The sequence below is a fragment of the Panulirus ornatus genome, chromosome 42 (genome assembly GCF_036320965.1).
Source record: "Panulirus ornatus isolate Po-2019 chromosome 42, ASM3632096v1, whole genome shotgun sequence".
Lineage (NCBI taxonomy): Eukaryota > Metazoa > Arthropoda > Malacostraca > Decapoda > Palinuridae > Panulirus > Panulirus ornatus.
In genome coordinates this window covers 30,636,643-30,661,527 of record NC_092265.1, presented here as the reverse complement: position 1 = coordinate 30,661,527, position 24,885 = coordinate 30,636,643, and the positions used below count along the sequence as shown (strand labels likewise).

The window sequence follows — 24,885 nt, the reverse complement described above, 5'->3', positions numbered from 1 at the left end:
TGCAGTAGCATGCTTTCCGACATGTTTCATGAGCTCCTCTTCGCCAACGGAACTACCTTTGCCCACCAGTGATGCTACTACGTTTGTAAATCAAGAACCATTGCAACACAAACCTCGCCAGGTGGTAGAGTGTCCCGCAGTGTATCGAGACAGACTTCCCCAGAACTTTTTTAAAGGGGAAGTAAATGTTTATAGTTGTGTTACTGGAGTGATAGTTTTCATACATGGTGCTTTGACAAGAAAATAGAGAAAATTGGAAAAAATGTAGCTTAGACATTGAAGCTTATTGATACAGTGGTTAAATTGATGAGAACTACTATTGACGTTTGTGTAAATAAATTATACATTTCCTTTTTCCATAGCCAGAGGTTGAACCATTATGTGACATTCATTTTTTTTTTTCATTTCATTTCAAGCTAGAAGTTTCAGTTTTCTAAATTGTTTCTTACATTTTTCATATGTATATATATGTATGTGTGTGTGTGTGTGTGTGTGTATATATGTGCGTATGTATGTGTATGTGTGTGTATGTATATATATATATATATATATATATATATATATATATATATATATATATATATATATATATATATATATATATATTATCCCTGGGGATAGGGGTGAAAGAATACTTCCCACGCATTCCTCGCGTGTCGTAGAAAGCGACTAGAGGGGACGGGAGCGGGGGCCAGAAATCCTCCCCTCCTTGTATTTTTTTAACTTTCTAAAATGGGAAACAGATATATATATATTTTTTTTAACTTTCTAAAATGGGAAACAGAAGGAGTCACGCGGGGAGTGCTCATCCTCCTCGAAGGCTCAGATTGGGGTGCCTAAATGTGTGTAGATGTAATCAAGATGTGAAAAAAGGAGAGATAGGTAGTATGTTTGAGGAAAGGAACCTGGATGTTTTGGCTCTGAGTGAAACGAAGCTCAAGGGTAAAGGGGAAGAGTGGTTTGGGAATGTCTTGGGAGTAAAGTCAGGGGTTAGTGAGAAGACAAGAGCAAGGGAAGGAGTAGCAATACTCCTGAAACAGGAGTTGTGGAAGTATGTGATAGAATGTAAGAAAGTAAATTCTCGATTAATATGGGTAAAACTGAAAGTTGATGGAGAGAGATGGGTGATTATTGGTGCATATGCACCTGGGCATGAGAAGAAAGATCATGAGAGGCAAGTGTTTTGGGAGCAGCTGAATGAGTGTGTTAGTGGTTTTGATGCACGAGACCGGGTTATAGTGATGGGTGATTTGAATGCAAAGGTGAGTAATGTGGCAGTTGAGGGAATAATTGGTATACATGGGGTGTTCAGTGTTGTAAATGGAAATGGTGAAGAGCTTGTAGATTTATGTGCTGAAAAAGGACTGATGATTGGGAATACCTGTTTTAAAAAGCGAGATATACATAAGTTTACTTATGTAAATAGGAGAGATGGCCAGAGAGCGTTATTGGATTACGTGTTAATTGACAGGCGCGCGAAAGAGAGACTTTTGGATGTTAATGTGCTGAGAGGTGCAACTGGAGGGATGTCTGATCATTATCTTGTGGAGGCTAAGGTGAAGATTTGTATGGGTTTTCAGAAAAGAAGAGTGAATGGTGGGGTGAAGAGGGTGGTGAGAGTAAGTGAGCTTGGGAAGGAGACTTGTGTGAGGAAGTACCAGGAGAGACTGAGTACAGAATGGAAAAAGGTGAGAACAATGGAAGTAAGGGGAGTGGGGGAGGAATGGGATGTATTTAGGGAATCAGTGATGGATTGCGCAAAAGATGCTTGTGGCATGAGAAGAGTGGGAGTTGGGTTGATTAGAAAGGGTAGTGAGTGGTGGGATGAAGAAGTAAGAGTATTAGTGAAAGAGAAGAGAGAGGCATTTGGACGATTTTTGCAGGGAAAAAATGCAATTGAGTGGGAGATGTATAAAAGAAAGAGACAGGAGGTCAAGAGAAAGGTGCAAGAGGTGAAAAAGAGGGCAAATGAGAGTTGGGGTGAGAGAGTATCATTAAATTTTAGGGAGAATAAAAAGATGTTCTGGAAGGAGGTAAATAAAGTGCGTAAGACAAGGGAGCAAATGGGAACTTCAGTGAAGGGCGCAAATGGGGAGGTGATAACAAGTAGTGGTGATGTGAGAAGGAGATGGCGTGAGTATTTTGAAGGTTTGTTGAATGTGTTTGATGATAGAGTGGCAGATATAGGGTGTTTTGGTCGAGGTGGTGTGCGAAGTGAGAGGGTTGGGGAAAATGATTTGGTAAACAGAGAAGAGGTAGTAAAAGCTTTGCGGAAAATGAAAGCCGGCAAGGCAGCAGGTTTGGATGGTATTGCAGTGGAATTTATTAAAAAAGGGGGTGACTGTATTGTTGACTGGTTGGTAAGGTTATTTAATGTATGTATGACTCATGGTGAGGTGCCTGAGGATTGGCGGAATGCGTGCATAGTGCCATTGTACAAAGGCAAAGGGGATAAGAGTGAGTGCTCAAATTACAGAGGTATAAGTTTGTTGAGTATTCCTGGTAAATTATATGGGAGGATATTGATTGAGAGGGTGAAGGCATGTACAGAGCATCAGATTTGGGAAGAGCAGTGTGGTTTCAGAAGTGGTAGAGGATGTGTGGATCAGGTGTTTGCTTTGAAGAATGTATGTGAGAAATACTTAGAAAAGCAAATGGATTTGTATTTATGGATCTGGAGAAGGCATATGATAGAGTTGATAGAGATGCTCTGTGGAAGGTATTAAGAATATATGGTGTAGGAGGCAAGTTGTTAGAAGCAGTGAAAAGTTTTTATCGAGGATGTAAGGCATGTGTACGTGTAGGAAGAGAGGAAAGTGATTGGTTCTCAGTGAATGTAGGTTTGCGGCAGGGGTGTGTAATGTCTCCATGGTTGTTTAATTTGTTTATGGATGGGGTTGTTAGGGAGGTGAATGCAAGAGTTTTGGAAAGAGGGGCAAGTATGAAGTCTGTTGGGGATGAGAGAGCTTGGGAAGTGAGTCAGTTGTTGTTCGCTGATGATACAGCGCTGGTGGCTGATTCATGTGAGAAACTGCAGAAGCTGGTGACTGAGTTTGGTAAAGTGTGTGAAAGAAGAAAGTTAAGAGTAAATGTGAATAAGAGTAAGGTTATTAGGTACTGTAGGGTTGAGGGTCAAGTCAATTGGGAGGTGAGTTTGAATGGAGAAAAACTGGAGGAAGTGAAGTGTTTTAGATATCTGGGAGTGGATCTGGCAGCGGATGGAATCATGGAAGCGGAAGTGGATCATAGGGTGGGGGAGGGGGCGAAAATTCTGGGAGCCTTGAAGAATGTGTGGAAGTCGAGAACATTATCTCGGAAAGCAAAAATGGGTATGTTTGAAGGAATAGTGGTTCCAACAATGTTGTATGGTTGCGAGGCGTGGACTATGGATAGAGTTGTGCGCAGGAGGATGGATGTGCTGGAAATGAGATGTTTGAGGACAATGTGTGGTGTGAGGTGGTTTGATCGAGTAAGTAACGTAAGGGTAAGAGAGATGTGTGGAATTAAAAAGAGCGTGGTTGAGAGAGCAGAAGAGGGTGTTTTGAAATGGTTCGGGCACATGGAGAGAATGAGTGAGGAAAGATTGACCAAGAGAATATATGTGTCGGAGGTGGAGGAAACGAGGAGAAGAGGGAGACCAAATTGGAGGTGGAAAGATGGAGTGAAAAAGATTTTGTGTGATCGGGGCCTGAGCATGCAGGAGGGTGAAAGGAGGGCAAGGAATAGAGTGAATTGGAGCGATGCGGTATACCGGGGTTGACGTGCTGTCAGTGGATTGAATGAAGGCATGTGAAGCGTCTGGGGTAAACCATGGAAGCTGTGTAGGTATGTATATTTGCGTGTGTGGACGTATGTATATACATGTGTATGGGGGTGGGATGGGCCATTTCTTTCGTCTGTTTCCTTGCGCTACCTCGCAAACGCGGGAGACAGCGACAAAAAAAAAAAAATATATATATATATATCTGTTTTAGATATCTGGGAGTGGATCTGTCAGCGGATGGAACCATGGAAGCGGAAGTGGATCATAGGGTGGGGGAGGGGGCGAAAATTTTGGGAGCCTTGAAAAATGTGTGGAAGTCGAGAACATTATCCCGGAAAGCAAAAATGGGTATGTTTGAAGGAATAGTGGTTCCAACAATGTTGTATGGTTGCGAGGCGTGGGCTATGGATAGAGTTGTGCGCAGGAGGATGGATGTGCTGGAAATGAGATGTTTGAGGACAATGTGTGGTGTGAGGTGGTTTGATCGAGTAAGTAACGTAAGGGTAAGAGGGATGTGTGGAAATAAAAAGAGCGTGGTTGAGAGAGCAGAAGAGGGTGTTTTGAAGTGGTTTGGGCACATGGAGAGAATGAGTGAGGAAAGATTGACCAAGAGGATATATGTGTCGGAGGTGGAGGGAACGAGGAGAAGAGGGAGACCAAATTGGAGGTGGAAAGATGGAGTGAAAAGGATTTTGTGTGATCGGGGCCTGAACATGCAGGAGGGTGAAAGGAGGGCAAGGAATAGAGTGAATTGGAGCGATGTGGTATACAGGGGTTGACGTGCTGTCAGTGGATTGAATCAAGGCATGTGAAGCGTCTGGGGTAAACCATGGAAAGCTGTGTAGGTATGTATATTGCGTGTGTGGACGTGTGTATGTACATGTGTATGGGGGGGGTTGGGCCATTTCTTTCGTCTGTTTCCTTGCGCTACCTCGCAAACGCGGGAGACAGCGACAAAGTATAAAAAAAAAAAAAATATATATATATATATATATATATATATATATATATATATATATATATATATATATATATAATACTGTAGGAATGAAATGATGACAACATGAGAAAACCAAAGTTATTCGTAATCACTATGAAAGAAAACGTCACCGTCTTCATCATCACTGGCGATGTTAATAATAACGGGTTCGACTCCCTCGTGTATGTTGTCAGTCCTCCAGTATTCTTCTTCAAATTTACAGGAGTGCTGAACAGCTCCCGCCCACACGTCCTTGTGTACCAATTGCCTGGCTTCTTCCAATCTTGCCTTTAGGTCCGTCCGGGTAAACCGCTGGAGTGTGGAGCACACATGACACTTCATAAATCCCCATACTTGCTCGATGGCGTTGAGCTCGGGGTGGCCAGGTGACAACCGTATAAACTCGTGGCCCCACATACTGATGGTGTTGTCGATCTTATACTGGCGCTGTGGACGCTTCTGCTGGCAGAGGACCAGCAGCTCAGGGCGAGTAGCAGCAGGTGGGATGGAAATCTTGCGCTGCTCCAGCCACCTGATGAGGTCCGCCTTCCTGGTGGCTGTGGTAGGGCAATGACTCTCCTCCGTCAGCTGGCTGTGGTATGGTGCATTGTCTAGCACAAGTACCGATGGCTCTGGCAGTGACGGAAGGAGCTGCGTTGTTAGCCATCGCAGGAACAGTTCGGCATTCATTTCTCCATGATAATCACCCTGGTTGGTCTTGGCTGGGTAGCACAGGTATGAGCCGTCAACAAAGCCTTCGTTCGTGCCACCTGCGACCACTACAAATCGCTCCTCTTCACCAGGTGGTACCTGACGACTGTACGTGGTGTTGCTTGGAGCCTGTGTGGTATCTACCTACTCCCTACTGGCCCATCCTGGAGGTAAACCACGTCTCATCCACATATACCACCTTCCTTCCCTCCTCTCGGTGGCGCTGTAGAGCCCGGAGTGCGTCAATCCGACGACACACAACGTCCAGCGATTCCCTCCTTACATACATCTTTCGCTGTGACAGTCTGTATTGAAATCCCATGGTGTGCAGGATCCACCAAACTGTTGTGTCAGTGGTATCCTCCGGGAGGATACCATGTGTTTTCAGGTCGGCTGGTATGACCCTCAGTGTTAAATATTGTTTTACCGAAAACTTCTTGTGGATGTGGCGCCATATTGCACCGAGAGTAAAGTTATCACAATCAGCCGATGTAGGTGTTGGTGATGCCGGTGTGGAAGGGGAGGCTGGGCTGTGGTGGTGGTGTTGACTATGCCCCTCACTCTTGACACAGCCATGCCCACGATGTGCCCAACTCGCTCGTAAGGCCTGTGTGCATAAAAATTAAAGTTATGTTACACATTAGTCTCACTTTACTGTGATGATTAATATGACATTACGACACAATACAGTCTGCTTTACTTTCATATTTCATATGTATATGAATGTAATAATGTATGTTCGAGCCAGAATATATTGTCTACGCACCTATTCAAACTTATGTACGTTCTACCGCGGATGCATTCACGTTTGTACAACGTGACAAGACGAAGAACAAACGCTGTCCTGCATCCACGGAGGCAAAAGGACAACATTGTTGCTGATGATTCCGCCTCGGCAATCGCTAGTGTTGTAGCCTCGTGATGGTGGGTACCCCATACCTCAGAGAGGGAGGGAGGGGATATGGGGGACTGTGGATATTATATTAAGGCATATATTTCTTATTTAAAAACGTAAAGACGACATGAAGTACCCATCAACGATTTCATTTGGTTGTCCAAAACCAAAACTGACTTCTTCCTTCTGGTCGCCGTCGACACGTCGGTTATTAACAACGGGATTACCTGATGCTTTCATGGTCGTTTGACGCACTCTGGTTTTCACGTCCACACACAATAACTGTATTACATATCATTACTAATGTATGATACCTATATACATACAGTCATACCTATTATTCATGTACGTGATTAGAATACGACAAAATCAAATACAAACAATGGATGGTGTAAATATGGGGATGAAGACGGAAATGGGGAGAGAGATACTGCGATATTGGGGTGGGTGGGGGAATGGGTTGGTCGGGGGGATGTTCAAGATGTTGAGGGAGGGTTAGACGAGCACCGCACACTCGTCCGATTCTCTATAACGCCTTCGAAAGATCATAGTGATACAACCATTCGTTTAGCAGAAATTTGTGAAAACCAGAGTTTGTCCGCCGCTGAAACATATAGTAGGTGTTATTTGTTGGACTTCCTAGGTCCTTTTATTTCTGGTTGCTTACCCTTGTTTTTGAATTAATTATTTGATTTTATCTTTATTTTTTTTATTTTGGCTTATTAAGTTGTTCTTTTCAACATCACAGGCATTTATCAAGATCAAACGCCGTCATCACTACATCCTCATAATCATTTTGAATATCAATGGCTTTTCTGTGGTGTAAGGTTTTTTCACTACATCTTCACAGTCATCTTGTTTTCATCATCAATGACGTTTATCTTGGCCAAAGACTATCTTGACTACATCCTTGTACTTATTTTCAATATCATTGACCTTTATCTTGTTAAAAGCCATCTTCACCACTTCCTCATGATCATCTTATTTTCAATATCACTAACGTTCTTTTGCTCAAAGGCCATCTTCACTACATCCTTGTAGTCAAGTCACTTTCAACAGCACTGAACTCTATCTTAATGAAAATCTATCTTCACTACATCCTCACAGTCATCTGGTTTTCAGTATCAGTGCCTTTATCTTGGTCAGGGCCATCTTCACTACATCCTCATAGGTATCCTACTTTGGACATATCTTGCCTTTATGTATATATATATATATATATATCAGAATGTAAGTTGGTATGTCAGGAACCCATCTGAAATGTGACCTTATATAATCTACATTGCAACTTACATATAAATAGAATCATCCAGCTTCACTATATTAGCTTTACTATATTTAAATATAAACAAGGTCTAACCGAGGTTACTTGGTTGAGCAAGACGTGAGAATATCATCTATTGGCCCTCCAGCCCTGGGTTCAAATTGTCGTTCTGACGTATTTCGAGTTCAGTGCTGATACAGGACCATTGATTATAGGACTATCTTGTTAGTCTGTGTAACTTCACCTGACCCAATCCACGTCTTCAATGGCCTTCTGTTACTACAAACGGGATTACAAAGGAAAGGCTTCCTTTGTTAGTTTCATGAATACCTTCGTTCAAATGAAGGGAAAGACTATTACTATGAAGCGGTACCTTATCAGCAGGAAAGAGCTGCAGCAACGGTATGAAAGTTACTGCAAGATACATAACGAGCCCGTGGCTTCCAACGTAAACATCGGCCGCCATTTGGGTTCACTCGGCATCATGTGTGACACCAAGATTGGACCCGTTGGGAAACAGGAACGATACTATTCTGGTATCATGTGGCTCGATGGCGCAGGATCACCAACTGAAATGCAAAGAAAATGGAGAAAGCCGCCCAAACGTATCATGAAGGCCGTGCAAGAGAAGATCGAGAGGGATCGGTTGAGAGACGATATCGCTCACAGTATATTGAAATTTATGCCCAAGACTTCCCCTGATCTCCAGACACAGCCAGCCACAGAAACCACCAGCCCCGCTTCCCAGACACAGCAAGTCACAGAGACCACCAGCCCCGCTTCCCAGACACAGCAAGTCACAGAGACCACCAGCCCCGCTTCCCAGACACAGCAAGTCACAGAGACCACCAGCCCCGGTCCCCAGACACAACCAGTCACAGAGACCACCAGCCCCGATCTCCAGACACAGCCAGACACACAGCCCACCAGCCCCGTCCCCGACACAGAGCCACAAGATCCTGATATTGAGAAGACAAATGAATTTCTCGATGATTTTTTGCTTTCACTGGAGAAGAACTGATGAGTTCCTTATAGACAAGACAAAATGTTAAAAAAGGAATCTATATAAGTTCACTTATGGAGTGAGATCTTTGACGGAGCTGTGCTGCCTATAGCACAGCCTACCAAAGGGTGATCTTTGCTGTCGTGCTGTAACCTCATGAGGGCGGAGTTCGGCTACACTTTCTTTACCGAGGAAAAGATCTCTGCACTAATATTGAGTTTCTCCGTTGGCGTCAGGGTAACAACCCATCCCCCCCGAAGCTTGGTTACCTTTCCGTGGTGGGGGGGACTTCATGGATTGGGCAGTAGCAACCATCGTTGGTTGCTTCTGTTCAATCCATGAACGAAAAACCAAGCATCTTGAACGTAATTGTCGTATAAATTCACTTGGTGTCAAAACTGACGCGAAAGCGGTTGTCTCAATTTTGTCGGAAATGTTTGTGCGTTTCGGCCTGATGGCGGGAGTCGGTTTGGCGCTGTGGTCATGAGGGAATACGAGGGAGATTGGCAACCGTCCCAGAAGTAGGTACAGTGAGGCCCAGCAGCTGTCCCTAATACTGTGGAAGGCACTCATGTAAGGTGTGCAGTGAGGCGCACCAGTAACAAGGGAAACGGACAACCAAAACAGCAATCTTGATCATCAGGAGGATATCCAATGCTCAGAGTAGATAAGGACGATTATTGTATGGCTTCGCTCAGAGGATGAAAATCTTAGCCGTGAAAATCAACAAGTAAAATAACTAGTAGTTAGTGGTAGTGAAGTGGAATTACCGTATTTCTGTGATCTTAATAGTAAAACGAAACTTTTCGTTTTCTCCATCAATCTAGAGGTGTTGTAGACCACCATCCTTAAGGTTGTAAGGTAATGGTAACTAGAAGGTTATGACCTCAGCACATTTGTGATGGAAAGTGCAGGAAATGTGGTAATGTATATAATATAAATTATATAGTTGTATGATAAATGTGTCTTAAAATTTAGTCTTCTCTTTGCCCGTTCATTAATTCAAATACAGGTAAGTTTTCTTTCTAACGAGGTGGGATAAGCTACGTCCCTCGGCTTATGAATGTGGTGACTTTCCCTTCATTACCACAATGGTGTGCTGAACTGAAGATGTAGAAATCCGTAGACGAAACTAAGATAGGAAATCAATCTACATCAAAAATTGAACGTATGTATCTTTAGATGGACATAAAACAAACGGACGGAGGAGCACACTGGAGCAAATCAATTTCTTTATCACTACTTAAAATAGGCCTTTCAAGTAGTTGTGGCTTTAAAGCAAACTTTTTCTAGCCAAGGTTTAGTTAGCACCTAAACTAATCCCCACGACATTACCTTAAGCAATATTTTCGGAAGGTACTGTCTGAACATATTTCTAAGGTAAGGTCATTTAGGTTTGGTTTAGATGCTACCCTCACCTAGGCTAGAAAAAGTTTCCTTTGCTTGAGAGCCCCAAGTACGTAGATGGGCTACTGTTGATATTAAACAGTAATAGAAAGGTGATAAAACTGAGATGAAATGAATTAAAAAGATAGAATGGGTCAGTTGAAAGTTGAAGTATTTGCTAGATACAATTTGTGGCAGATCCAAATGCATCCTAAAGTCAGTCACTTAAATCACAATGCTGAATATTGTTTTATTTGTTGGAACTAGTTACAGGAAGTAAAAATGTCAAGCTTAAAGGGATGCCATTATAATAACTTCATATACCTGTATAGGATCTCTTAAATTTCTTTTCCCTAAAGCTGAATGGATTTAAGTAGTTTAATCTGCTCTCTGAATTTGTTTCTCAGTCCAGTAATCATCTTTGTAGATTACCTCAGTAATTTCTCCATTCAATGTCTTCCTTTTCAAATTAGTTGACGACCAAAGCAGTACAATATCCAAGCTGGGATGACTATGTTTTGGGAAGGCGAGAGGTCAGGTTATGCAAGAATGTTAGAAATGGCTTCCATCAGTTTCTACCCTTTCTACTCTAAATATTTTGGGTTATTAGAACTTAGAGATTTATGAGTAGATAATACAATAAAGTTATCTTGGCAAGATATCCAACGTGAGATTATAGTCATGATAACAATATAGTCACAAGGTCAATATATAGTCACCGGAATATTATATATATCATGATAATGTATCACTTATGACAAAATATGCATGATTAAAAAATGACAATATAGCACCTATAAAAAATATCACATTGCTAATATAGCCAAGGTGACGATATATACACGATAGTACTGTAACGAAAATAAGAAGATAGCCAAAATGACAACATGTTCATAATGACAATACTACCACTATGTATATATATTCTCCATGACACTATAGCTACACTGACAGTAAAGCTATCTTCACAAAAGCGTAAAATTTAAAATACAGCAAACGACAATATAGCCACCATGACAATACAGCCATCTTGACAATAATGTCACGTTATAAATCAATCGCCAGCACATTAGAGTCACTTTGATACCAATCTTACAATGACTTTGTAAATATCATGAAAATATAGCCCCCATGTCAACATATCAGCTATGACAATTTAGCCATTATGATAATATAGTCACGACGACAATGTATTCACTATGACAATACAGCTGCCATGATCATATAGATGATATGATAATATAGTCAAAGCAAAAATATAGGAACATCCAACTTATATTCACAAATGCAATATAACCACCTGACAATATAGATACTATAAATGAACTGTCGCTTTCGGATCATAGGAAACATATAGACTCCAGGACAATATAATCTCTGTGAAAGAACAGTGACTCAGACAGGATTTATCATTATAATATAGTCATAACTTTATAGCTGTCATGTAATTGTAGTCACCATGACAAAATTATCACAATGAAATAAAACGGTATTACAATATAGTTACCATAATCATACACCAATCATGATTACATAATCAGCAGGTTGACATAAACAATATCACAGTGTAAAAACCATGACAATATAAGGATGTGATGATATGATATCTATTCAATTACACTTACAATACCAAATAAGCCGCCATGAAAATACTATTATCATGATCATATAATGACAACAATATTGTAGCTAATAACAAAATATATCCCGAACGACAAAATTAACCATAGCAATATAGCCATCAAGTTGATATAGCGACCAAGATAATGTAGCCAGGACGGCATTATATTGAAAATAACGATACAGCCACCATGCCAATGTCTTCCCCATGACAATGTAGCTACCATGAAAATATAGTAACCTTGACTATATATCTATCATGATAAAATATTTGAATTGAAAAATATCCACAACAAGAGTTTAGCTGCTAAAACACGATATCACCTTTCCACTATCGCCAAAATGTTATTATTACCATCATGACAATATACCGCCAGAAAAGAAATATATATACCCACAACTTGACAATATAGCTATTCTGACAATACTGCCGACATGAAAAGACAGTCACCTCCTTGTTATATAACAAAAATGACAAATTGCCATCATGGCAATATAGTGACCTAACAATACAGCCACCATGGCAATATAGTTACCATAACAATGTGGAAATAAAAAGAGCGTGGTTGAGAGAGCAGAAGAGGGTGTTTTGAAATGGTTTGGGCACATGGAGAGAATGAGTGAGGAAAGATTGACCAAGAGGATATATGTGTCGGAGGTGGAGGGAACGAGGAGAAGAGGGAGACCAAATTGGAGGTGGAGAGATGGAGTGAAAAGGATTTTGTGTGATCGGGGCCTGAACATGCAGGAGGGTGAAAGGAGGGCAAGGAATAGAGTGAATTGGAGCGATGTGGTATACAGGGGTTGACGTGCTGTCAGTGGATTGAATCAGGGCGTGTGAAGCGTCTGGGGTAAACCATGGAAAGCTGTGTAGGTATGTATATTTGCGTGTGTGGACGTGTGTATGTACATGTGTATGGGGGGGGTTGGGCCATTTCTTTCGTCTGTTTCCTTGCGCTACCTCGCAAACGCGGGAGACAGCGACAAAGTATAAAAAAAAAAAAAAAAAAAAACAATGTGATCTTAATGACAATATAGACAACATGACTATATAGTCACGATGACAATACAACCACCGTGACAATACAGATAACATGACAGTACCGTCTCTAAGACAATATTGCCATCAATTCAACAAATTAAAGGACTATATAGATATTATGGCAACACAGTCACCATGACAATATACTCAGAAATGTAATATAATCGCCATAATGAAATCATCCTCTCATGAAAATGTAGCCACCTTACCATTTTGGTTTCCATTGCAATGTAGCCACAGTAATAAAAGATTTACCAAGACAGTACTGAAACCATAACAATATAGCATATCATGGCAATGTAGTCACCTGATAATTTAATCAAAATGACAATTTCTCCTCTATAATGACATATCCTCAAGGGCAATATCAACACCATTAAAAAAGCTTCTATGAAAATACAGTCACTATGACATTATAAATATCATGATAAAAAAGTCACCATGAAAATATAGTTATCATGGCAATATAGCCACTATGACATTATAGTCATAATGACAATATAGTCACTGTGACAATATTGTCACCATGATAATATGATTATCATGATGATATATCGATTATGAAAAATTATGCAAGAGTTAAATAATGACAATATATCACCTATATAAAAAGATCACCTTGCCAATATAGCTAAGGTGACGATATATATACATCATAGCAATGTAACTGATATGAAAAGATAGCCAAAAGGGCGGTATGTTCATAATGACAATACTGCCACTATGAAAATATGTCCCCATGACACTATAGCTACACTGACAATAAAGCCATATTCACAAAAGAGTAACATTGAAAATACAGCTACATTGTCATGGTGACGATATTGGCATGGTGGCTGTATTGTTATTTTTAATATAATACCATCCTAACTACATTATCTTGTTCGCTATATTTACTTCCTGGCTATATTGCTATGGTTAATTTTGTCGTTGGGAATATATTGTGTCATTAACTACAATTTTGTTTTAATCATATGATCATAATAATAATATTATCATCGCGGCTAATTTGGTAATGTGTATGGATGTCTTATCATTGTAAGACTCACGCACACTTCCATTAATTTTTCATTAGGTATTTGTCATTATCATTTTACTGTGAGTTACATAGAGTTAGATGCATGTTGCCACGGGCTCACTGTTCTCACGGGCTACTGTTAATCAGGATGTTTGAACAAGTAAGAGCTGATCTGTTATTTGAACACGTTGTTGAATGGGTGTTGACGGACTCCCATATAACCCCTGCCAGTGTGACCTGAGGAGACACACTGGCCAGCATCGTCACACTGTTCACTAGAGTGTGTCGTAGTGTGTCATAAGACTATAGCCCAGAGTACTACAGATGGACGTACACGTTTTGTTGTAATAAATCTACAAAGGCCGCCTGATCTTCATTGAGTACCACAGACGAAGAAGACCTGATTTCCTTCCTCTCAACTCAACCTTACAAATGGTAGCAGTGACGTAAGAACCCACGTGACCACACACGACCGTCACATCTACTTCATATTTCTACGTCTGGTATTGCCAGCAGTCATACAAGCCTACCTGACACAGTCCTGGTGCTCCCTCCTGTGGACGTTAAGGGCGGAACCCATGGCCGGCTACGTTCTCCATCACCCGTACCTCAATGCAGTGAAGATACGTCTTTATTGCATTGCTGACACTCTGCCGCTTGCAAGGACATCAAGACAGCGCCACAGTCGTACAGTGTTGTCATCACATCCAGACGTGTCAAGCAAGGTCAGCCATCCTGCCAACACCAACGTGGAGGTCATCTTGTCAACCGCTCCAGAGACGCGTCATCATCAGCCGTGGCGACATCCCAGACGTCAGCATCGCGTGGTCCAGCCCTTGTCGCTCACTCAACTTTCCTGCTAGCGAGCCGCTACTCTGCACACGTCTCCACCTCGCTACACCCAGCGAGCCGCTACTCTGCACACGTCTTCACCTCGCTACACCCAGTGAGCCGCTACTCTGCACACATCTCCACCTCCCTACACCCAGCGAGCCGCTACTCTGCATACATCTCCACCTCGCTACACCAAAGACGCCTTCGTAAGCGAATCTCCCATTCAGATAAGAACTGTGCCAAAATGGTTCACTCTGTGAGGTATGCTCTTTTTGTGTGTTACTAGTTCCTAGTCTATAAATAGACATACATATACTTTTGGGTAATATGATTATTCATCTTTGTAGTTTAGCAAATTAATCTAAGTTTTCAGTTATTCTTGCATATATTCTTTCTTATGTTTTCATACATAGGTATTATTGTTTTTGGTGATGATTACTTTCATATACAGAGTCTTATATTGATATGTTATACTGTTATGCCAGCCTTTTTATTGCCTTTATTTCATAACAGTATTTTCAAATATTATTCGTGTTATGTATTTTGGATTAGGACAATAGTGTTCATTGTATTTCAAATTTCTGGGGGGATTAATATTTACACACTTTAAGTAAGGTTGTATTACATGTCCAAAGATATTCCATGCGGTAATCGTAAAGGTTCATATGTACTTAGGAATTTACCTAGAATCCCTTATTATAATTGGAACCAGCCTTCTAAAATGGTGACGTCACACAAAGTTATTTCGACAGATTCTGGTGACACAGATGACCCACAGAAACCTTCTCACACGTTACCACACCCACACCCACCTCCCCCGCCACCTCACAAAAACTCGGGACAATCAATTCCTTCACAAAAACTGTTTTCACACTAAAACAAGCTAGGGAACCACACGAGTTATTTGATGGTAAACTGTCAAATTTTGATCGGTGGATTAGAAATGCAGAGGGCAATGTTGAACATAATGGTGATTCAGGAGACAGAGCGCTTATATCGGCTGCTAAAAATCTCATTGATTTCAACAAGCATAACAATTAAGCTAGGGTTGTCTATGACTCAGATGACATTGGAAACTGTACATCTTGGGAGGAATTTAAAACGTTGTTTACATTAGGTTGTGAGGAATCATTCTCAGATAGTTTACTACACGTCCTTTTACGTGCTCTTAACACAACATACTTGGATGATACGTCAGTCCCTGATCACTGGAGTACCTTACATGGAAGAATGAGATTAGTTAGGCAGGCTTATGAATCCTTACCCTGGACATCGGCCATGATGAATCCTGAAACTCATGTACAAACACTCATGCGTTTATTACACATAACCTTCATTCTCAAGGACCTGACCTCCAGACGTAAGACGACGGTTACTTAATGAGAGCATCGACCCATCATTGTGGGTCAGTAATAAAAGTGTTGAATTACACTCAAAAGAAAGGTGGATATTCCAACACCAAGACACTGGGGGAGATGGTGTCGGCTTCCCAAAGTGTGAGGAAACATTCTATGGTCAACACACTACTTCTTCTCATGGTCAAATACAGCGATTCAGTGATGACAAACACTCACATAAAGTGACGTGCTTCCGGTGTGGCCAACCAGGACATAAAGCGAATGTGTGTCCTTACACATGGGACTCATTCTCACGTGAGCCTCGACCAGAACAACAAACGCAGTCAACAACCCATGACATCACAGCCTCGGTCGTCACAATTCTGCCGACCTAGTCACGATTTCCTCCAGTCAGACATCAGGCTGACCTTCACCCGCTCGCGCCCAACACCACCAAGCAGGTGTTCATATCATAGCAACGCTAGACACACTTCAGCGGAATGCCGAGCATTAGCTAGACAGACGTCACCTAACACAGGTTCATCATGTCATTATCAACAATGACAATCTCTCGCTCATGACAAGACTCCATCACATAAGGAACTCTTAAGACATTTTCGTTCTTCGCCATTTTCTCACATTACAAGTTTCGATTTAGTGGAATCTTTCCAGGATAAGCCAATCACAGTCTTTCTAGACAGCAGCACGGAAGCAGATGTCATTCATTATGATTTTATTCAACCATTAATGGGGCGCACTCAACTTGTTCAATGCTCGGACTTTTACCCATCCCTTCAAAGTATCTCAAACGAAAATCTCGATATAAGGGGCACTATTGAAATGAACATTCACATAGGCGACTCAGTCATTACCGTAACCCCTTACATTGTTCGTGGTGTAACGTTTCCTGCTAACTTGTTACTAGGACGCCACTCTATGTGTGGCACAACATAAGATCTGTCCTATTTATCATGTTGTTTGTGTTGATAATACGTTCCTGCCATTGTCAGAGATGAGTTCTCACTCAGTCGAGTCATTAATACATCTGCTCCCACGTCCTGCTTCACGGTAGACAATACGCATCCTTTTTACTTTTCTACTCATCATTGCCCTGGTAAACTGAGAACCAACATGACTCTGCATAGTAACACATTAACGAAGTTTCCTCTCTCACTTTCTCGAACATGGATGACTGATCATGGACTGAGACATAGACAGGGTGATCTTGCACTAAGAGTAGTTGCTGAACCTTCATCACTAACTATCAAAGGACTATCCATGATGGACGCCTCTATTCATGAGACCGCAGATGGAGAGGTCACCATATACATTGCCAGTACGGGACCCCACTCCTGTCCGTCTCCGTAGAGGGGCCAAGCTTGTGGAATTCTCCCTTTTGAAGTCCGGAATTCAAGACGAGGTGTTGCCTGAGTTTAATATCCGTCTAGTCTCACATTCCATTAACCCACCACCACCTACTCCTCCTACCCCTGACTCAGCAGTGCACGGCTCGAGTCAGCTCCCCACCATCACCCCTGACATGATATCCAAGGTAGGATTAACCAAGCATGTTGACCAGTTAACAGACTTAATTAACCAGTATAGGTCTACTATTGCCTTATCAGGAGAACCACTCGGTAGAACTCATTTGGATGTTCACACTATTAACTTAGAGAAAAACACACGTCCCATTTACGTCCCAGCCTATCGATTGACGCACGCACACAGAGACATGGCAAACAAACTTGTTCAGGACATGTTGAAAGATAAGGTTATAAAGGACTCACGATCACCATGGAATTCACCACTTCTGATCGTTCCGAAAAAGGACGGAAATTTTAGACCAGTCATAGATTTTAGAAAACTCAACAACAAGGTCATTTTGAAAGATCGTTTCCCATTACCAGTGGTATCAGAGCTTCTTCATAGCCTCGGTAACAATAAGGTATTTTCAACTTTGAATTTATTGAGCGGATTTTGGCAGATTCCCTTGTCAGAGGAAAGCCGCCCCCTGACTGCGTTCAGTACGCCAGATGGTCATTGGCAGTTCATATGCATCATGGCCTTCGGTCTTCATTCCTCACCCGGGGATCACTTCTCAAGGTTAATGACTAACATTTGTCGTCAATGTTGGGCAAAGAACTATTGGTTTTATCTTGATTATATAATTGTCATGTCTCTAGATATTGCTTATCATTTCTTCACTCATGTGCAGGGGGGCGCGAAATTAGGAAATGCTCGCCCGTGTTGTTAAACAAACAATCATTCCAACAGCATTAGTACGGGATTTCTTGAAGTTAGCACATGATTCAACCCAGGCCGCACACCCAGGCGCAGATAGATGCTATAAAACAAACTCGTTTGAAGTATTTTTGGCCAAGATTTCATAAAAACATTACAGATCATATTTTGAGGTGCCAAACCTGTAAGACACAAAGGGAAGTCCCACATACCCCGCAGACTGTTGAAATATCCTTCCTGCATACCTATGGGAAAGAGTTCATATGGACATATTAAGAGGTTTTTCCTAGGTCCATGGCAGGCTAGAGATACATTTTAGTAATTACTGATGCCTTCACGAAATATTGTGAATTAGTTCCAGTTCAAAATAAAGAGCAGCCACGGTCGCTAATGCGTTCAAAAAAATATCTTAAACAGATATAATGCGCCGAAGATTTTTTGTCACAGATAATGGAGGGGAATTTAATAACTCATTCTTAGAAGAACTCTGTAAATTGTAATAACATAAGTAAATGTAATATAATGGCGCATCACCCAGCCTCGAAAGGCCTGTCAGAGAGATTGAACCGCAAGATCCTCCAGTGTCTTCCCACCAACATTAATTTTGACCATGATGAATTTGGGGTGAGTACCTGTCTGATGTCCGGAGTTTTATTAAATTCCCGCTTATCATAAGTCAATTGGAGCACACCCTTCCACGCCTTACACGGTTTTTGATAAAGTGTTGCCGTATGACATAATAGCGTCCCCTCCTTCATGTCCCGCGGTCCAGAGATTCAGTTGTAGCGGAAAAATATCGCACGACTCAATTGATTCATCAAAGGATCAAGGAAAAATCTAGGTGAAGCACTACAACCTTCACGAACTAGGTGATAAATCCGCGAAAACCATCAAAGGTACGTGGCTCCCGGACTCTTGGTAATGGTGCAAGAATTTAACACTAGAAGTGATGTTCCTAAACTTGACCCAAAATTTTCTGTCCCTATAGAGTCATAGCTCATTTAAAGGACATAAGTTTAGGGTTCGACATCTTAAATACAGGTGACATTCCTGAAGAACATGAGGACCACTTGAAAGTTTTACAGTATTCTGAACATGATCATCCCGGTACCACAACAGACAAACACTCCTCAAATCCCAAACAATGTCACCCAAACCAAATTTTTTCTACCACTGTTCAGACTGTCCCCACACCACAACCGACCACCCTCACAACACCACCACAGACACATCAGTATTCATTAAGACCTCACCTTTAAGAAGTTCCTAAGTTTATCATTTTGCACGCTCTTCCTTCTCATGTCCTTATGGTGTCTTCCTATATATGACACCATGGCAGTACCAGGCGCCCTTCTCACGACTCCCGCCAGGTCCGCCCGTGAGGGACACAGTTAGTGGGCCTGGAGGGTCTACCCTCACTTACGATTATTTAGTAAAACTAATGGAGGCCGTACCTCGTTTACGGTCTACCCTACTCAAGTTTTACACCAGTGGTCCATCATGAAACTCTAGTGTTGCTCCCCCTTTCCAACTTTGTTAAACCAGTGGACCTGGAAATTGAATAGTATCTGTGTGTTTCTGTATGACATATGCAAGACATTGAATCTCCAGTAAATACTAATGCCAGGATGAACACGAAAAAGCAAAGGAGAAGCAAGAGGGGGTCTACTTAATTTTGTAAGGTCCCTCCAATCACATTTGTTTGGTATTGCTATTCAGGAAGAACTTAATTCAGTTAGGAATCAGGTCAGATCCTTACAATTTCAACAATTTCTTTAACAACAGGTATATTAAGGCTAAAGCTAAAATCTTAAAACAAAATTCTAAATATTTGAATGAATAATGTTAACTGTTAATAAATTGACACAACATGTAGCATACTGTCAAAGTCTCTTAATCCCATATATGCTATAGTGACTATTTCCACATATGTTGAAAATTTTTATATACCCAGATCACTTACATGCACATTATTTCACTGGCTTATTGGAAGATGTTAATAATCTAGTAAACCAAGTTGTACACCATCATTTTTTCCCTTCTCGGAACTCACACGTATCATTAAACAAGCGATGACGATATTCGGTTGCACCCCAGCTCTCCCTCTGCACCCACATGGCCAGTTATTACTCCTTACTAACGGTTGATGTGATCTACGAAGCGGTCATTATCCACCTACCATTCAATGACTCCAATACTTACAGCCTTGTGAACGAAAATACCATTCTTCTTTTAATTATACAAAAGGGTCGCAAAAAACTATCGTCCTTGCTGAAAACATGAACTTTCTATTAAAAATATTTATTCCTCATTGATTGCACATCTCTCCATGGATGATTTAGTATTGTGCCATAAACCATGCTTGACAATTGATTTGCACCTCCCCCATACCTTGGTTTTCCATAATTTACAAACCCAAAAATTTATGTAAGTACCAACTACTTTTCGGGCATCAACAAAATGTTCTTCTTTCTTGTTCCTTTAAGGAAATTGTTGTTAATGAACCCTTGGGTTGAAAGTATGGACCAGTATCACGTACTGTTTTTCCAGGGCACACAAAATGTTCTTATTTTATTGCCCACCTAATCATCCCAAATCTTATTTATTTCTGGGGACACATTCAGTTATGACAACAATATATTCTTATCAGTTTCAGTTTAAATTGTTCGGCACTCATGATTTATTATTTGGGACAAATTGATAGAACTATCCCGAGTTTAGGACGAATCCCCCAAAACATCAACTTACCAACATCGATGAAGTAAAGATCAACATCTTCCATCTAAGGTTCAGAACGATCTAGATTCTCAATAGATGTTCTGGCTTTTGTAACTTTTAAGTACGCCTTTCATATATCTGGAATTTTCAAATTGCTTCATTGTCTATTGCATTTATATTTTTGTTCGTAGTATTTACGTTATATTGTCGTCTACGAAATAAGGTATTAATAATATAGAATTCAGAACGTTAGTTGCAGCAGCACTTCCTTATTTAAGGAGAAAACTAACACCATAAAAAATATGTATTCAATAAGTGTTTTATTTTTTTGATTTTTTTTCATTTCATTTGCATACTGATTTTGTTTACATCATATATAATATCCATGTGTATATCTTTATGATATCTAAAAAATTGTAAAGTGTGTTATCTATCTTCTCATGCATACTAGTTGATATAGGAATAAATCTTGTAAATACTACAATTTGCTTATTTTCTGTACCCCTTATATTCAGTATTATTTCATGTATAACCATAACTTATCATGGCTGGCAGGAGCTTGAGCCAGGTTGTGGCCGAGCAACATGTAAGACTCACGCACCATACCATTAATTTTTCATTAGGTATTTGTTGTTATCATTTTTACTGTGAGTTACATAGAGTTAGATGCATGTTGCCACGGGCTCACTGTTCCCACGGGCTACTGTTAATCAGGATGTTTTGAACACGTAAGAGCTGATCTGTTATTTGAACACGTTGTTGAATGGGTGTTGACGGACTCCAATATAACCCCTGCCAGTGTGACCTGGGGCGACACACTGGCCAGCATCGTCACACTGTTCATAGAGTGTGTCATAGTGTCAAAAGGGACTATAGCCCAGAGTACTAGAGATGTACGTACATGAGAAGCGTAGGAGGTGGGCAGATTAGAAAGGGTAGTGAGTGGTGGGATGAAGTCAGTGTATTAGTGAAAGAAAAGAGGAGAGGCATTTGGGATGATTCTTGCAGGGATATAATGCAAATGACTGGGAGATGTATAAAAGAGAGAGGTATGAAGTCAAGAGAAAGGTGCAAGAAGTGAAAAAGAGGGGAAATGAGAGTTGGGGTGAGAAAGTATCATTAAATCTTAGAGAGGATAAAAAATGTTTTGGAAGGAGGTAAATAAAGTGCGTAAGACAAGGGAACAAATGGGAACATCAGTGAAGGGGGCTAATGGGGAGGTGATAACAAGTAGTGGTGATGTGAGAAAGAGATGGAGTGAGTATTTTGAAGGTTTGTTGAATGTGTTTGATGATAGAGTGGCAGATATAGGGTGTTTTAGTCGAGGTGGTGTGCAAAGTGAGAGGGTTAGGGAGAATTATTTCGTAAACAGAGAAGAGGTAGTAAAAGCTTTGCGGAAGATGAAGGCCAGAAAGGCAGAGGATTTGGAAGGTATTGCAGTGGAATCTATTAAAAAAGGGGTGACTGTATTGTTGACATGTTGGTAAGGTTATCTAATGTATGTTTGACTCATGGTGAGGTGCCTGAGGAGTGGCGGAATGCTTACATAGTGCCATTGTACAAAGGCAAAGGGGATAAGAGTGACAGCTCAAATTACAGAGGTATAAGTTAGTTGAGTATTCCTGGTAAATTATATGGGGGGGTATTAATTGAGAGGGTGAAGGCATGTACAGAGCATCAGATTGGGGAAGATCATTGTGATCTAGAAGTGGTCAATGATGTGTGGATCAGGTGTTTGCTTTGAAGAATGTATGTGAGAAATACTTAGAAAAGCAAATAGATTTGTATGTAGCATTTATGGATCTGAAGAAGGCATATGATAGAGTTGATAGAGATGCTCTGTGGAAGGTATTAAGAATATATGGTGTGGGAGGTAAGTTGTTAGAAGCGGTGAAAGGTTTTAATCCAGGATGTAAGGCATGTATACGTGTAGGAAGAGAGGAAAATGATTGGTTTTCAGTGAATTTGGTTTGCGGCAGGGGTGCGTGATGTCTCATTGGTTGTTTGATTTCTTTATGGATGGGGTTGTTAGGGAGGTGAATGCAAGAGTTTTGGAAAGAAGGGCAAGTATGCAGTCTGTTGTTGATGAGAGAGCTTGGGAAGTGAGTCAGTTGTTGTTCGCTGATGATACAGCACTGGTGGATGATTCGGGTGAGAAATTGCAGAAGCTGGTGACTGAGTTTGGTAAAGTGTGTGAAAGAAGAAAACTGAATGTAAATGTGAATAAGAGCAACGGTATTAGGTACATTAGGGTTGAGGGACAAGTCAATTGGGAGGTAAGTTTGAATGGAGAAAAACTGGAGGAAGTGAAGTGTTTTAGATATCTGGGAGTGGATTTGGCAGCGGATGGAGCCATGGAAGCGGAAATGAATCACGGGGTGGGGGAGGTGGCGAAAGTTCTGAGAGCGTTGAAAAATGTGTGGAAGTCGAGAACGTTATCTTGGAAAGCAAAAATGGGTATGTTTGAAGGAATAGTTGTTCAATAATGTTATATGGTTGCGAGGCTTGGGCTATAGAAGAGTTGTGCTGAGGAGGGTGGATGTGCTGGAAACGATATGTTTAAGGACAATATGTGGTGTGAGGTGGTTTGATCGAGTAAGTAATGAAAGGGTAAGAGAGATATGTGGTAATAAAATGAGTGTGGTTAAGAGAGCAGAGGAGGGTGTTTTGAAATGGTTTGGTCACATAAAGAGAATGAGTGAGGAAAGATTGACAAAGAGATATATACGTCAGAGGTGGAGGGAACGAGAAGTGGGGGACTAAATTGGAGGTGGAAAGATGGAGTGAAGAAGATTTTGAGTGATCGGGGCCTGAACACAGTGGAGGATGAAAAGTGTGCAAGGAATAGAGTAAATTGGAACGATGTGGTATTCCGGGGTCGACGTGCCGTCAATGGATTGAACCAGGGCATGTGAAGCGTCTGGGGTAAACCTTGGAAAGTTTTATGGGGCCTGGATGTGGAAAGGGAGCTGTGGTTTCGGTGCATTATACATGGCAGCTGGAGACTAAGTGTGAACGAATGTGGCCTTTGTCGTCTTTTCCTAGTGCTACCTCGCGCACATGCGGGAGGAGGGGGCTGTCATTTCATGTGTGGCGGGGGTGGCGACGGGGAAATTAACAAGGCAGACAGTATGAATTTTGTACATATGTATATATGTATATGTCTGTGTTTGTGTGTTTATGTATGTATACGTTGAGATGTATAGATATGTATATGTGCGCGTGTGGACGTGTAAGCTTATATATGTGTATGTGAGTGGGGTTGGGCCATTCTTTCGCCTTTTCCTTGCGCTACCTCGCTAACGCGGGAGACAGCGACAAAGTTTAATAGAAAAAAAAAAAAAAAATATATATATATATATATATATATATATATATATATATATTATATATATATATATATATATTTTTTTTTTTTTTTTTTTTTTTTTTTTTCAAAAAATATTCGCCATTTCCCGCATTAGCGAGGGTAGCGTTAAGAACAGAGGACTGGGCCTTGAGGGAATACCCTCACCTGGCCCCAATTCTCTGTTCCTTTTTTTGGAAAATTAAAAAAGAAACGAGAGGGGAGGATTTCCAGCCCCCCCTCCCTCCCCTTTTAGTCGCCTTCTACGACACGCAGGGAATACGTGGGAAGTATTCTTTCTCCCTATCCCCAGGGATAATATATATATATATATATATATATTATATATATATATATATATATATATATATATATATTATATATATATATATATATAAATATATATATATTTATATATATATATATATATATATATATATATATATATATATATATATATATATAAATATAATAAATATAATAAATAAATAAACAAGCTGGTAACCATCAAGAATTGCGACGTTGTCAACGATTGAAATATCCGAGACTCGTTTAACGAGTCTGTCTTCATGATACAGCAGAAAAATTGGCAACTCAACTCGGTCGTCCTCCACGGACGGCGCTGTCCTTCGAAAACAACAGGTCGGTGGCTGCGGCTCGTCATCCAGGTTTTGGAGAAAAACACACGCAATGACGAAGCTTTAAACTTAAGCTGTGCAGGGCCAGCC

General features: G+C 40.9%; 1 pseudogene; it reads right to left on the bottom strand.

Annotated features, from left to right (window-relative positions):
* Nucleotides 1–4,841: 4,841 nt before the first annotated feature.
* On the bottom strand, nucleotides 4,842–5,639 carry LOC139762027 (uncharacterized; annotated as a pseudogene).
* Between the last annotated feature and the right edge of the window lie 19,246 nt (nucleotides 5,640–24,885).